Source organism: Monodelphis domestica, chromosome 5 (assembly GCF_027887165.1).
Source record: "Monodelphis domestica isolate mMonDom1 chromosome 5, mMonDom1.pri, whole genome shotgun sequence".
Taxonomy (NCBI): domain Eukaryota; kingdom Metazoa; phylum Chordata; class Mammalia; order Didelphimorphia; family Didelphidae; genus Monodelphis; species Monodelphis domestica.
The window spans coordinates 192,341,815-192,357,762 of NC_077231.1; the positions used below are offsets into that span (position 1 = coordinate 192,341,815).

Consider the following 15,948-nt stretch of genomic DNA (forward strand, 5'->3'; position numbering starts at 1 on the left):
TTCAAGACACCATATACTCTGCATCACGAATGAATACATAATAGTAATAATAGCAAAACCCAGTTCACCAGATTACAGAAAATATTTTACCCACAAAACAGTCACAGGAATTGGGAGTGCCTTACTGTTTAATATGAAGAAATAACAGATGCATCTGTATATTAGATGCTCAATTTCTGTAACAAAAAAGTTCTAATTTTCTTCAAGGTCAGATTGTTCCCCCACCCTTTCCCCCTTTCATTGTATCATCAATACATTGCCGTCTTCACAGATGAGTCATCCCTGCAATTTGCTAAACCTGGTTTTGTGGTGATGGTTGAAATTCCAAGCTTGAAATGTCTATAGTTTAGGTGATCTCAAAATTGAAAAAAAAAGTACAAAGTCACCTAAAACCCCTCTGACAGCATGCAATTAACTGATTTCCTTCCCAGCTCTCCCTTCTAAATATCCTACAGTTCTTTGAAGCTGAAGGTTCTTTCATTATTGTAGCAAAACTGGTGCTCCAAAAAGACAGGTCATAATAGGATTATAAGGTAGTGATCCAAAACTCAGTACCAATGAAAGCAAATAGCTCATTGAAAAGACACAACTAATTTGGCAAGAATGAGAGACGGATGCTGCCAATATTTTAAATGTTTCATAAGTTGATTTGCAGAAGAGAGCTTGAAGTAGGAAGTAAAAGTCTTTCAAAATAAATAGCATGTTAGCTTGATGGGCCTACTATATCATGGCAATTGTAGGAAGGGAATGAAAGCTTTTAGGAAATAAAGATCTTTTCTCTGTGGACCTTGGGGGTTCTTTTTTTCCTACTGAAGAGCCTTTTACTTAATTTTCTCACCATCCCATCTCAACACCCCAAAGGATTTTCTAGGTAGAAGAATCGCTGCTACTTTGTTTATTTCTCAGATTTCTAACTCTCTGGGACAAGTGAAGGCACCAATCACCTGAGCCACTCTGGTTCTATGTCAGGAGAAAAAATTAATTGCTCTGAGTATGTGGTTAACCCAGCCACTTCCTTTTCTCACCCAAATTTATTCTTCTTTATCCTCTTTTCTTTCATGTTCAAAAGCATATGGAAAAATGGTTATGTGGGATGAGAAAAAGAAGGGCTACCTGGATTGACTTTGGGGAACAACAAACTATATATAATTATCATTTTTTATCACTACCTCCAGTTCTACCCCTGCCCTTCTAAAGCAGCCACATCCCTTAGCAAGATGTAAGCAAATGTTGTCTAGGCTCTAGCAGAGGAAAAGGAATATGGTCACTCCTGTTCTCTGGAAAATACTAAGCATGTGAATCACTCCCACAAAGTCAAGACTACCATCACTCTGTGATTAGGATACAAAAAACAAAGGCTCTAATTTAAGGAGCTCAGATTCCTACATTTTTAAATATGCAAAGGACAATCGAAATACATCAACCAACTTCTCCACAAATGGAAAAATGTTTCCTACAACATCCCTGTAAATAGGCTTCTACTTTCTAATAACAGGAAATTCATTCTTCATTAAGTATCCTTCTTCATTGCTGGACAGATCTAATTATTACAATCCAGTTGGGTAGCCATCACATACACTTATAAGTAAAATAAGTGCCAAACAAATAATACAGACTTTTAGTATTGATAGGATCACTTCCATTCATATCCTGGAAAATAAATTCTATGCCAGAGGTCAGCAAACAATGGTTCAAGGATCAAACTTGGTTTACCACCAATTGCTATCTTCAGCCAACAAGGTAACTGCTTTTTATAATTGTAAATTCAACAAAACCTTATCTTAAAATAAAAAAAAGCATTATTAACTTGTGGATTGTACAAAAATAGGAGATGAATTGGATTTGACCCAATGACCCACATTACAAGGCAATAATGTATTGAGTATTGTTTTATACAACTACTTTTAAGCTAATTGTAGGGAACAACCTACTTATGATGAATTTATACTCAGCAAGTTATAGGGAACTGCCTACTTATGTCTGACATTTATTTGTCCAATGCACATCCAAATATCTTTAATTTTTAACTCATCTTAAATCTGCATATCTCAAGATTTTAAGTCATATAAGCATTACTGCTGGGACAATATTTAAAAGGAATTTTATAACAATAAGCGGTCCAGAATCTTTCAAGGTACAACATGATTTCTCAAATGCTATTTAGTCTGATCTAATCTTACACATTTGGGGGATTTACTCATCATTTATATGTAGTATCTATTGAAAAGATACCTACTGACAAACTTTTGACATGCCACTAGCCCAGCTAGTCTGAACAATATAATTTTTAACCTACTCTGAACTGTTTGTCAAATTTATTTTACAATGCAAATGGATTTCACTCCAGAGACCAATATTCTTGAGACTAATACAATTATTATGCTGATCTCTAGGAAAAGGCACGTTTTTATAACTTCAAGAACTATAGAGAATCCTTTTTTCCCCATGACACTAGTAACTATTTTTGGTGAAAAAAAAATATATGTCTGTTTAATTCTCACTTGATGTCAATATTCATCAGGGCATTGAATGAAGCTACCTCCTCAGTCATGAACTTAGTCATGTCATACAGACACCTTTCAGGGCCACGTTTTGTTTTTCCTACTTAATCAAATACTGTTTTATACCAAACCATAAACATTGTGGTACTGCATTTTCTACATCTCTTAGTGAACTGTCTGATGCTAGAGGTGTGGTTTGACAAAGAAATCATCTACAAAGCTTGTCTTTCTTCCTCTCTTATTTTCATCAAAGATGCCTTTGAAGCTTGCACAGACAATTCACATAAAGATCTTATATAAAATGATGGATATATGATTGAATGCAGGTGTACAAGTTGGTAGTTATCTTTTTTTTTAAGTGGGGGGGGGCATCATTCTTTCAGAACCTTCCCTTCTTTGAGCTAGATTGAGAATAGATGGCCAAATGTCTTTGAAATTGTATTTTTTACCACATAGCTTTATTTTGTTTCTATTCAATCAGGTACAGGGATTCTTCTGCCTATTATTGATAAAGGGGATAGTTCATTATAAAAATGCCACTTAACATGTTCCAGATTCCCATGTCCTTATTGTTCTATACTGATTTAATCCAAAAATGCCTTGATATAACTTAGCTTCAAGGTCTCTTTTGTCTTCTTTTCTCAACTTCTTTTCACGCTTTTATGAAGCAAACTGAATCCTTTTTTCCTCCTGTTTTCACTCTAAAATGGTGCTATCTTTGACTTCATTTTCTCTCTGAATTTGCTGACTATGGCATTTTCTGGGCTACTTGGGCCTCCTTGTGGCAATTGTTCTGTACCAGTTAAACCACTGGGAAATTTGAGATAATTCCTTTGCCTTTGTCCAGACCCAACTTCCTAGAGTTGCCATTGCCTAAGAGTCACTTGCCCAGCCATTAAATTAATTTATCGTGACTTCTGTGCTTGACCTGTACAGGGACTATCCACTTCTTTCTTAAAAAGAATGTTTTCACAATAGACAAGAAGGGGACTTTTAACTAATGTGGAAGAGAAAAAATGGGAAAAGGTCTGCAGAAGAGCTGAAGGAACAAGAACTGCAGAACTGTCAATCAAGGAGACACTCTAAATGGAATGGTGACTAGGGAAGGACAGTTGAAGGAAGGATCAGCCAAACTGAAAACCTTGGTCTCTTGCTCTTGGAACAGAAAGGTCCTGCTCTCTTGTTTCTCTGTATAATATTCAAGTGACTGAATCTTCAAACCTGCTGGCCAATTTCCCAAAATCTAGACTCTATTCCACTCTCCTCCAATTTAGGGATTGTTTTAGGATTAGGGAAACCTCAGACCCTCTCTCCCCTCAACTCCCCTACTTTTCCCCTTCTAAATAAATCCCTTGTTTAAAGTCATCAAAGAGAGAGTTATCTGCATGTTATATCAAGATACTCAAAGCAGATTTCCAGTGATACCATCTATAGGACTAATTGACAGAGGAAGGGAGGAGGGAGGAAGAAGGAGGGAAGGAAAGGAGGAGGTTGGCAGATCTGATCTTTAATTCATCATCTCCCTCTTAGAGTAATTCCCTAATACACTAATTAGAATTCTTTAATAACACATAATACAATATAATAAATAATAATAATAATAAATGCTTATTTAACATTTTGATTCAAATCATAGTTTCCAATGTAATTTTTACTCTCCTTCCATGTATTTTCCTTTACAGACATGTTGCTGAGTGATAAGACAGCTGTTAACTTCATTTAGAGCATCTCTGTGAGGTTCTTCATAAAATTCTTCCACTTCATCCTTGGCAAGGGATGTCCTTAGAGAAGCTATCATTATTAACATAGTGATCTATTTATTTATGTTTTCTATGAATGCTTCCAGGCAAGAGCACGAAATATTCCATGAAATGATGGCCTTGCCATGCATCCAAGGATGAGGAGGAAATCTGGCAGGTGCTCTTGGTGCCTCTCAAACGAAAACCTGGGAACTCTCCTTCCATTAGCGGGACCTTCTTCATGTCTTCTGTTTTCAAGTATATGAGGAGTGTTTCAGTTTCTGTGTGTTAGTATATCAATTCAGAAGCCACTCATCAATCACCTGCTAAAAGCACCAACAGTTAAATTAAAGTTTGTGGCTAGTTAGGGAATTGTCTAGTATTTTTTGTCTCCTTTGCCATTTGTAGCACAGGATTGTGGGCCATTTTATACTCCATCTCCTCCTCATTTCACTGACTATAAAGTTAACTTTCCCCCCTAAATTCCCAAAGGGACAATTAGTTATCAACTTTCCAACTCTTCAAGTGAACTTTTATTTAGTGCAGCTTGTCTTATACAGTGGGCAATCTCCCTATACCCAAGACTACTTAAAGCCTTTCTACCTTGATAAGAGCTGGTAGATCTTATATTCCACTAACAAAGTCTTCAAGAGCCTCAAAGTATGACTTTGATAGGAATGGCACAAAAATAAATTTTATACTGGTTCTGAGGACAAACTACAAATTGAAAATGAATTATGGGCTAAAACGGTATGAGCTACAATGGTATAGGAATAATAGAGAAGAGGAGATCTGACCAAGAGCTTGAAGAACAAGTTGGAATGGACTTCAGCAGTGATTAGCTCCCACCACCTCATTTTATATATGAGAAGTAAACTGAGGCCAAGGGAGGTTAAATGACTTGCCCAGGATTACACAGGTAGTAAGAGAAAAGGACTTTTAAGGTGTAAGGAAGGGAGGAAGGTCACTATTAATACCAGAAATGATGATGGAAGTAGGCTGATTGTAGCCTGATTAGGGAATTGTGAAAGATAAAGCTAGAGTGGGGATGTATGTAATAGTTAGACTTCTGAAGACACTAAATATTGGGATAAGCAGTAAGGACTTTGTTCTATCACTATAATAGAGATTTTGAGCAGTGAAAGTAAGTAAGACTAAACAGCAGGCATGTATTGGGAAAGAAATGGGACAGGAAAGATCTTTTTGGAGGATGCAAAATTAGGGTAATAAAAGTAGAAAAGTCTAAACTAGAATTGCATCAACAAAAACAGAAAGGAAGGGGAAAGAATGAAAGGCATTATTGAAGTAAGAATTCATAAAACCTGATGAAGGAAAAACTATAGGGAACAAGGGAGAAAGAGGAAGGATTGAAAGGTGATTCTCTAATTAGACACTTATAAAATGACAGTCCCATTGATAGAAGAGGGAATGGAGGCACAATGGACCATCTAACAGATATTAAGATTACTGATTTGTAAAAATATCACTTGATTTTTCTAATTATAATTATTTTGGCACAGTGTCTGATATATAGCATGTTCTGAATAAATGCCTGTTAGTCGCCTGAGTAATGGATCTGAAAAGGTAATATACTTGCATTGAACTGTTGAGTTATCAAGTGAGGTTGAATAACAAGAAGTTTTCAGGGGCTGGTTACAAGTATATTGTGATGGACAACCCCCAGCATTTCAGCAAAACAAAAAAGCAAATATACTATAAAGAATCATTTAAAGCAACTCCATATAAACCATGACTATTTGGAAATGACAAGAACTGGAGGATTACAGACATCACTGGACAGTTCAGTTGAAGTCAACATTTTACTATGCAACAAAGAAGACAACATGCCAAAAATAGGGGGAAGCATATTGACTGTGGCTTTAGCCTCAATTCAGAGAATATATCCAGTATCTCAGGACTATCTGGTAGGTTATCTGGTTTCCTCTGGGCAGGAACTGCCTCATATTTGTATTTGTAACCCTAGCATCTAGCATAAGACGTGGTACATAATAAGCACTTAAACTGTATACTGCTGACTTAAGAAAAATAAAAGTTATATATTTTGGAACTTCCCACATTAAGATTGTGATTCCACTCCATCACCTTGCAAATCACTTCACCTGTTTATAACAGAGTTTACTCATCTGTAAAATAAGGGAATTTAATTAAATGGTTTCTAAGATCCTTTCTAGCTTTAATCATGATCCTAAGAATTAAGTGAACTGCAAGTATCTACAGACAATTTGTGGGTGGAAAATGCTTCTGTTATTACTATTACCATGTGTGATTCTTGCAATAGCCTTGTAATTGGTCTCTCTTCTTTAAGATTCTCCTCACTTCAATCCATAATATATCTCCTCCCTCCTACTCAAATTCCAATGGCTTCCTATTAAAATCAGAAGCAAATATAAAATGTTTAACATTTAAAGCCCTTCACAACGTGATCCCTTCTTACCTTTCCAGTTATCTTATACTTACTCCTCTCTATGCACTAACCAATCTAGTCACATCAAGTCTACATATTCTTCACACATGACACTCCAACTTCTGACTACTTATTTGTGCAAGCCATCTCCTATGCATCTTCTCTTTACCTACAACTCCTAGCTTTCTTCAAAACTCAGCTCAGATTCTACTTTTTGCAAAAGGTCTTTTCTGGACCCCTTGGTGGCTAGCTCTTTTCCTCTAAAATTACTTCCAACTTATATATTGAATAGTAGATAGATAGATAGATAGATAGATAGATAGATAGAGATGGACAGAGACAGAGACAGAAAGAAAGGGAAAGAGAAAAAGAGAGAGACAGACAGACAGATAGATAGATAAAGAGACAGAAAGGAAAAGAGAAAAAGAGATAGAGACAGACAGACGGACAGATGGATAGATAGATAGTTGTCTATTCATATCTGACTCTTTGCAATTCCTGTGGACCATAGCATACCAATATTGTCCATGGGATTTTCTTAACAAAGATACTGGAATAGTTTGCCATTTCCATATATATATGCATTACATACATATTATATATACACACATACACACACCAACACCTAATTAACTGCATGTTCTCTAGCCCATTAGAATATGAGTTCTTTGAGAGCAGGAACTGTATTTTTGCCTTTCTTTGAAACCCCAGCACTTAGCACAATGCCTGAAATATAGTAAAGGCCTATTTAAATGCTTGCTGACTAAATTAACTAACACTGCTTTAAACAGAATATAAAATCCCCCCCCCCATCAACTTACTGCTTTCCTTCTAATCTTGGCCACATTAGTTTTATTTGTACAAAAAGTTTTTAATTTTTATATTCAAAATTATTTATTTTACATCTCACACTGATTTCTATCTTCACTTTCTATCTTTTTCTAATTTGGTTGTGATATCTCCATTTATGCCTAGGTAATGTCTCTATTTTGATCTTGGTAAATGGTATAAGATATTATTCTATATCTAATTTATGTCAGACTTCTTTTTAAGTTTTCTCAACCTCTTTTTAAAAAATGAATACTGAATTATTATTCCAAAAACTTGTATCTAGTCTAAATGATAAAAAAGCAAAATGAAAATGTTGGAGGGGATGTGGAAAAATGGGGACACAAATATACTGTCGACAGAACTGTGAACTGATCCAGTAATTGTGGAAGGTAATCTGGAATTATGCTTAAAGAGTTATAAAACTGTGTATACCTTTTGACCCAGCAACACCACCATCAAGTTTATTTCCTAGCGTTATCAGGGAAAAAGTCATATGCTCTAAAATATTTCTGGTAGTTCTCTTTGTGATGGCAGAGAACTGGAAATTGAAGGGATGTTCATCAATTGGGGAATGACTAAGCAAGATATGGCATATTTTTGGTAGAATACTATTGTGCTATATAAGAAATGACAGACAGGTTATAATTTTGGGAAAAATATGGAAAGACCTACATGAAATTATGAAGAGTAAAGCAAGCAGAACCTAGAGAACATTATATAACAGCAATAGAAATATTGTTTGAAGAATGACCTGTACAACTTCAGATAAAGAAATGATAAACAGAAATAAGCAATACATAATTTTATATATACACATATCTTTTTGTCATATGATGTCTTCCCTAAATGGGGTATGGAAGGGAGGGAGAGAATTAACTGGGTATTTCAATGTAACAATATAATTAATTAATTAAAAAAAAAAAAACTAGGGCAACTATGCTAGCCCCTGGCAGCAACAGGGTTGGAATAGGATCTGTGGCTTCTAGTCAAATCATGATCTAATACATAATCAAATCATTAGACTTAAATCTTTTACTTAAAAATTCATTCTTAAAAGTTTCTTTGTTCTCAAGGGACTATAACTCATTTTCTAACAATTCATCCATAAAATGAGGGGGATTAAAGATTTAAAAGTCCATTGAAAAAAACACTCTCATTTTTGTAGATTAGGAAGTGGAGTCACAAAGAGGTTAAGGGACTTGTCCCAGGTTACATAAGAGTTAAGCTTCAGAGCCAGAAATCAAATCCAGGTCCTCTGCCTAAAATTCAGTACACTAATATATCATATTGCCTTTAAATAAAGTATTTTTTATCTCTATCTCTTATAAAAGGATGAAAGACCAATTCAAATTGAAAATAAGAGAGGTTGAGAGTTTGAGGAGTTGATGATGACAAAAAGAAAGCCCCAAACCTTTATGCTTGTTTGAAGTAAAGAGAGATCGTTATTGTGGTTATGGGAAAACTTCTGTCTAGGCTGAAAGCCCATTAGAGTGTTAAAAGCTCCTTTTACATTTCAGAGTGTCTTATATAAAAACCAATAGAGATGGCACACTCTGTTTCTTTGAAATGATAAAATGTTGTAAATCATGTCACCCTTTCTGGATTCAAGATACTGACAATACTCAAACTCCATACTTATACATAATGGCCTCTTCAATACATTAAATAAAATCCAATTTATCAAGTGTTAGGTATTTTGCTTTTTTCTTTGATTCATAGGTTTCCATGGTCAAAAACTTCATTACCAAGCAACTAGTCTACTGGTTCCAAGGCTTTTCAGACTCAGCTAGCTCAGCTAGTCCTTGGAAATCAGACATTCTTTGTCTGATGGGGCCATATTGGAAGCCTTTCAAGCATAGAAGAATCTTTTAGGACCTGCAGTTTGTTGGGAAAGCCAGTGCTGCCTCCATTCCAACATGAAATGTCGGAATAGGACTTTGTAGCCTTTGGTACTGTCCAATTCCCTTCTGCTTCAGGGCTGGAGGTGGTAGAGTGGGAGGAAGAGAGTGGCATGAATCATAGTATTAGACTGTCAAGAAACAATAACTTATTTTGTGGTATTCTAAATGTGAACACCACGTCTAGAGTCCAAGGACAAAACATATTATTGGAGGAACTGAATTATTTTGACCTTGATATTCTCACTATCGGTGAAAGAACACAGAATTATATTACTGCTAACTGGAGGAAGTCTGGCATAGTGGACAGAGGACTAGACTTGTGATCAGAAAGATCTAAATTCCAATCCCATCTCAGACATTTACTAGAGTAAATCATTAAACCTTTCTTAAACCAGTTTATCTACCTGTAAAATGGGAACAATAGCACCTACCTCATAGGACTGGATCTTTGAATTTTAGTTCTGGAAGCAGAAGAGACTCCCTAGGCCATCTAATCCAATCCTTTAGAAGTAGAGGTCTAGTGAATTTAAGTGACTTTAGTCAAGGACACTGGTAGTGTCAATATGAAGATGAAATGAGAATTTGTATAAAGTACTTTTCAAACTTAAAGCATTATATATGAATGTTAGCTAAATGGCAAAATAGCTTCCACAGATTCTCTTTGCTGAGGCAACTAAGGGAACTGGGAAATTTGGTGACATTATACATCCAAAGGCAATAAAAACATGATTTGGGGGGATTGTAGGTTATTTCATTCAATATTCTTCAATGTAAACATTTATGAAGGGAGTTCAAGTCCCAGCTTTCTCAACCTCCCTTAATTCTAGTGCCTTCTGTCCACTTTTAGTTTCTAATTTATCCTTTGAATAGCTTATTTGTACATAGTTCTTTGCATATGCCTCTCTCATTAGACAGTGAGTTTTTTGAGAGAAGGGGCTGTCTTTTGCCTTTATTGTGGTCCTCCTGATTAGAACAATGACTGGTTTATAGGAGGACCTCAATAAATGTTTATTTTTTTCTGGATTGAGATAACTCCCATTTTTCCACTGCAAAACATACAGAGGTAAAGAGATTCTATGGAGACCATACCAAGTTAAAACAAAAGATACTTTACTTTTAATGAAATTTTATAAATTGTGGATAGACTCAGGGTCAGGATTACCTGAGTTTGAGCTTTGCCTCAGATATAACCAGCAACCAACCACTAGGCTAGTTACTTAACCTCTTAGGGATCTAGGTCTTTCTCTAAGAAAATAAGTCACAGTTCTTCCTGATCTGCATTGGGAGACAGAGTCTCCTGGCTGAGGAGTTTCTCACAGTGATAAAATAATGAATATGAACCCCCCAAACTCACTATTAACCCCCAAATAAAAACCTTTAACACTCAATGACTTTAATGCAATGGTTGACATTAGAAGGGAGTTGGGGGTGAGTACATTGGCCATGTTAATTGAAGGACATCCTGTTTCCTTACTGGAATCTTTGCAATATTAACCGATCTAGACATCCCCCAGCAAACTGAGGGGAGCTCTCACGGAGGGCTTATGGGAGGACAAAGAGAAGTTTTCCAGAATGAGATAGCACAGATGAAGTGGGACTGTACAGTAGGTGGATGTACCCACACTGGGAAAGGACAGAAGCTCTTTAGTGCCATTATGCATGAAATCTTTGACAGTCACACATGTCAACATCAAAGATATTCAGAGCATTACATACTCAATATTCTTTTAGGCAACACACTTACCAATAGCTCTATTCAAGTATTTTGTAATTGGTAGTATTGAAGATGTCTTCCATAAAGTGTTCTAAACATCAGTTTCATTTCTACATCACTACAGGTGGCCTCCATTTTCCTAGCTTTATAGCGAGTTCCTGATTATTCTAATGCCTTTCAAATGGTAACATTCAAAACAAACATGCTTAAGATAACTAACATGATTTTCTGCTAAATGCTGATACATCACTCTCAGCTGTTATTCCCAATTAATTTCTATATCTTTCTGGTTTTTCATTTCCTTCTCTTTTATCCATGGCTTTTCTCTAACATTAGCTGATTACAACATGTGGATTCTAAAAGTACTTTGATCCAATATTTTTTAAAGGAGAGATTAGACATGAGATCTAGCATTTCATGGGAAGGGACAGAAGGAAATAATATTTAGACTAAATGTTATGTGTCTTAACTCTCATCTTCCACCCAACGGTAACTGCTTTATCAACTGACTTGGGTATCAATGGCAAAGATTCAGCGTTCTGAGAGAAGATGATGATGTCCAGTCAGTTAATAATCAATAAATATTTCTTAAGTGCCTGTGACACTGGAATAAGTGCTGGGATAAAAAGAAAGTCAAAAGACAATCCCTGTTCTCCTGATGTTCATAGTCTAATAGGGGAGATAATGTGCAAATAACTATATACATACATACATACATATCTATCAAGTATACTGGAAAAAACCAATGGAAAATAAGGCATTAGAATGAAGGAGATTTGGGAAAGGCTCCCCATAGAAAGCAGAATTTAAGCTGAGATTTTTAAGAAGTCAGAGAATCTCTGCAGAGATGAGGAAGCAAAGCATTCTAAGCATGGGGGACAGCCACTGAAAATGCCCAGAATCAGAGTGTGGAATGTCTTACTGAAGAAACAGAAAGGAAGCACGTGCCACTAGTTTAAGGAATACATAGTATAAGGTCTAGGTATAAGGCCAAGAAGCCTGGGGAGGGCAGGGAGCAGGGGACAGGATGTGAAGGGCCTTGAAGGTCAAGCAGAGAATTTTACATTTGATCCTAGAGAGACACATCAGCCCTGGGAGTTATATTTATAGAGAATGCGTGAGTTAAGGGAAGGATGACACGGTTAGACCTCTGCTTGAGGAAAATCAGTGGAGGATAGATTGGAAGGGGAAAGGGCTTGTGACTGGGAACTGTGCCAGTAGGCTACTGTAATAATTTAGGAGTGAGGTGATGGGAGTGTGCATGGGAATGATGGGATTGTCAGAGGATGGATGGGGATATATGTGAAAGAGGTTACGGCGATAAAATCAACAGACTTTGGCAGCATATTGGATGTGGTGAGTGAAGAATCAAAAGTGACATTTAGGTAACCAGGAGGGTATGGACACCCTCGATTATAACAGGCAAGTTAGGAAGAAAGGAGAGTCTAGCAGAAAATATTGTGAGTTCAGTCTTGGATCTCTTGAGTTTAAGATGTATAAAGGGATGTCCAGTCTGAGATATTTAAAAGGGAATTTATGAAGAAGGAACAGTTAGTGGAAAAGTTAATGAGTTCAGTTTTGGACTTGAGTTTAAAATGTCTAAAGGGACATTCAATCTGAGATATCTAAAAGGCAGATAGGCATGCGAGCATGGGGGCCAGTTGGGGCTAGATAGGTACACTTATGAATCATCAGCATAGGGAAATAACTGAAATCATGGCAAATTAATGAGATCAAAAGGGGAGAAGAAAAGGCCCAAGAAAAAGACTCCTCACCTAGAGGGCTGGCAGGGCAGCTAGTGCTTAGCTAATGTCTGAGCGAGGATTAGAGAACTACAATGATTTGGTCTGGGTGTCTTCTTGGGAAAAGATGGAACTAATGGGGAAAAGATGGAACTAATGGAGAAAAGATGGCACGGTCCATGTTGTGATCTGAAAGAGTAAATAAACAAGATGTTTTGCATACATTTATCAAGCTAGAAAACACAGGTGATTGTTAACTAAAAACAAAGATTTAGAAGGAAGACATATAGGCCAGTCTGGACACAGTAAAGATCCAAATTCAGGCAAGTCAGTTTAGATCCAGGGAGAGCACATAACAAAGGGAAAAAGTGAGGATGCTCTTATGAGGGAGAGAATCACAGTATCTCTCAATTGGAAAATAACTTCAGATGCCTCCTAGTTCAACTTATAACTGAACAACAATCCCCCCTACAGTATACGTGGTCAATCTTCATCTAGCCTTTGTCTGAAAACCTCTTGTGATGTTAGACTTGTTGCCTAGGGTGGCAATCCATTTCTCTTTTGGATAGCTCTCATCTGCCATTGTTAGTGAGCTTTTTTTTTTTACATCTATCATCTCACTCTTTGACTTCTACTTATTTTCCCTAACTCTGCCCTCTGGGGCCAAGAAGAATAAATTTAATTCTAAAAGGAGTCAGAACCAGAACTAGCATAAGGTCACCGTTTTGTTGTTCCAGACCCTCCAAATGTGCATGTGGGTATAGGTGAATGGCTGTTTTCCTAGCAAAGCACTGGCCACAGACTAGCCTTGCTCCCCAGTACAATTGTGAGTGACCGGTGGTCATCATACCCTTCAGAGGCTCATCCTGTAGATATCCAAGGACTGATATCACACCATCTGGATGCCCAGAATCAGCACAGGATTAGCAACAAAATCAATAAGCCCTGATCATTTCTACCTTCCCCATAGTGTGTAGGAAACTCAGATCTAATCCTTCCACTCCCCTCTTCATCGTTATGGTACCATTCATTTTCTTCTTCCATTCCTTCCATCTTCTGGCACTTGATAAAACTTAGTTTTCCCCTGATGACAATATCTCTCAACACTGTTCTCTTTCCTACCCTCTAAGAAACAAGGCTAGGAAAAAGTGTTGACATACTTCTTGTTTCTTGCTATTTTCAGACTCCCCCTATGCCATGTCACTGGAAAGGTGCTTTTCCTCTTTTCTTTAACCTTCATCTTCTGTATTAGAATCTATACTGTGTATTGGTTCCAAGGCAGAAAAGCAGTAAGGGTTAGGATATCAGGATTAAGTGACTTGCTCACGGTCACACAGTTAGGAAGCATCTGAGATCAAATTTGAAACTAGAATCTCCCAACTCCAGGGTTGGCTCACCACCTCGTGAGCCACCTGGCTGGCCCCAGATGTTCTCTTTTAAAGTTCATGCCACTGTTGGTGATGGAATATTATTTTTTTTGTTTTTTATTTTTATCAGTAATTTTATTTTCTTTATTTTCATTTTTTTAGTCAATTTAGAACATTATTCTTTGGTTACAAGAATCACATTATTTCCCTCCCTCCCTTCCCCCCACTCTTCCCGCAGCTGACACACAATTCCATTAGGTATTACATGTGTCCTTGATCAGAACCTATTTCCATGTTGTTGGTGTTTGCATTAGGATGTTCATTTAGAGTCTACATCCCCAACCATGTCCCCTCAACCCCTGTATTCAAGCAGTTGTTTTTCTTCTGTGTTTCTACTCACAGTTTTTCCTCTGAATGTGGATAGTGTTCTTTCTCATAGATCCCTCTGGGTTTTCATGGTCACTGCATTGTCACTAATGGAGAAGTCCATTACATTCGATTGTACCATAGTGTATCAGTCCCTGTGTACAATGTTCTCCTGGTTCTGCTCCTTTCACTCTGCATCAATTCCTGGAGGTTGTTCCAGTTCCCATAGAATTCCTCCACTTTGTTATTCCTTTGAGCACATTGCTACTAGCAGCAATGCAATGATCCAGGATAACTGAGGGATTTAAAAGAAAGAACACTATCCACATCCAGAGAAAGAACTGTGGGAGTAGAAACACAGAAGAAAAACAACTGCTTGATCACATGGGTTGAGAGGATATGACTGGGGATGTAGACTATAAATGATGACCCTGGTGCAAATATTAATAATATGGAAATAGGTCTTTATTAATGACACATGTAAAAGTCAGTGGAATTGTACATTGGCTATGGGAGGGGTTTGGAGTGAGGGGAGGGAAAGAACATGAATCATGGAACCATGGGAAAATATTCTAAATTAATTAAATAAATGTTTTAATTAAAAAAATAAAGTTCATGCCATCTCAAACAGATTCAAGCTTATTCAGATCATTCTCCATCCTCCCCAGTAAATTCAGTATCTGGGTCATAGTTTTCTTTTCCACCCAAACCCTACCCTCTCTGAACCCTTTAGTTTCTCAGCCTTTCAAACTTACATGAATCCCATCTTCAAACTACAACGACCACATATAGGAGTGGTCTTCAGATGTGAGAGCTTTACTTATTTCTCAGTACTGTATATTATCCATGCTCTAGAAAGAGGTTGCTCATAAAAAATGAACAGCACTCATCTAGAAAGCTTTCCTACAACTACTGAAAATCTGGGAATCCTAGCATCAGAGTTGTTTGAAACTGTTCTGTGTTTCTGTGGTCTCCTAATTCTACAGTTTCCTCTGGGACCTATCAGTTTAATGACCCAGTCATTTAAAGTAACAGTATCAGTTAATACCACCTTGGAATTATTCATTCTAATGATATTGTGCTTTCACATAATTGTTCTGTGGTCACAGTCAAATTAACAACGTTACCTGGATTACCTCTCATGTCAATAAAGGCATTTCTAAACCACTGGCCAGCTATGGGACAAAGGGGAATTAGCCATTGGGGTATAGACCAATGGGAATAGTACATGATCCAAATTGAACAGCCTCTAGAAGCCAACAGAACTAGTGACCATCTAGCATCTCAGGGTATAAACTATACAAACATATTAAGTGAAAAGATTTCATATTACCCCTCCTCAAAAAAATCCTTAAGAGGCAT

General features: G+C 36.9%; 1 protein-coding gene across 10 annotated transcripts in view; it reads right to left on the reverse strand.

Moving 5' to 3' along the window:
* Positions 1 to 15,948, reverse strand: part of CADPS2 (calcium dependent secretion activator 2) — a 758,482-nt gene that overhangs the window by 120,980 nt on the left and 621,554 nt on the right. The gene's annotated exons all lie outside the window — the stretch shown is intronic.